The sequence below is a fragment of the Mya arenaria genome, chromosome 16 (genome assembly GCF_026914265.1).
Source record: "Mya arenaria isolate MELC-2E11 chromosome 16, ASM2691426v1".
In the NCBI taxonomy this organism is placed as follows: Eukaryota; Metazoa; Mollusca; class Bivalvia; order Myida; family Myidae; genus Mya; species Mya arenaria.
The window spans coordinates 1,227,886-1,229,217 of record NC_069137.1 but is presented as its reverse complement, the minus strand read 5'-3'; positions in this window follow the sequence as shown (position 1 = coordinate 1,229,217).

The following is a 1,332-nucleotide window of genomic DNA, read 5'->3' as shown; positions in this document are numbered from 1 at the left end:
CTCTTGAATCTATAAACAAATCTTGTAAAAAGGATATAAGTATTGTCAATATAAGTGTGAATACTTGCAAGAACACTGAAAGACTGCACATAAAAAGACCGCTGTAAATTGTAAATAAATCTTGAATGTTGAAGGTTAAATATTTATAAAACAACTTATAAATGTATTATATTGTCAATAAAAGTGTTAATACTTGCACTGGAAGACTGCTGTTTATTATTCACTTATTACTAAGGCTGTAATTTTCATGAATCCAGTTCAGGGACTCAAACCAGTCGTAGAACCTCAGCCTTTTACCTCCGAAAACAACCTCGGATGTTCATTCATAGTTTTCCCTACAGTTTGATTTCAAGTTGAAATGGCAGAGGTGCGCACATTGACAATTGACCCTGTACGTGCTATTGGGGCGTTTTGAGTTGAAATGACTGAGGTGCTCAAATTGTCAATTGACCCTATGCGCGCTATGGATGCGTTTTGAGTTGAAATGGCCGAGGTGCGTGCAATGAAAATTGACCATGTGCGCACTATGGGGAAGTTTTGAGTCAAAATGGCCGAGGTGCTCACATTGACAGTTGACCCGGTGCGCGCTATGGGTGCGTTTTGAGGTGAAATGGCCGAGGTGCGCACATTGACATTTTACCCTGTGCGCGCTAATGGGGCGTTTTGAGGAGATATGGCCGAGGTGCTTACATTGACATTTGAACCTGTGCGCGCTATGGCGGTGTTTTGAGGTGAAATGGCCGAGGTGCTCATATTGATATTTGACCCTGTGCGTGCTCTGTGGGGTGTTTTAAGGTGAAATGGTCGAGGTCCGCCGATTGACAGTTGACCCGGTGCGCGCTATGGGGGCGTTTTGAGTTGAAATGGCCGAGGTGCTCACTTTGACATTTGACCCTGTGAGTGCTGTGGGGTGTTTTGAGGTGAAATGGCCGAGGTGCGTACATTGACATTTGACCCTGTGCGCGCTATGGTGGTGTTTTGAGTTGAAATAGCCGAGGTGCTCACATTGACAGTTGACCCTGTGCGCGCTATGGGTGCGTTTTGAGGTGAAATGGCCGAGGTGCGCACATTGACAGTTGGCCCGGTGCGCGCTATGGGGGCGTTTTGAGGTGAAATGGCCGAGGTGCTCACATTGACATTTGAACCTGTGCGTGCTATGGGGGCGTTTTGAGATGAAATGCCCGAGATGCTCACATTGACATTTGACCCTGTGCGTGCTATGGGTGCGTTTTGAAGTGAAATGCCCGAGATGCTCACATTGACATTTGACCCTGAGCGCGCTATGGGTGCGTTTTGAGATGAAATGGCCGAGGTGCGCACATTGACAGTTGG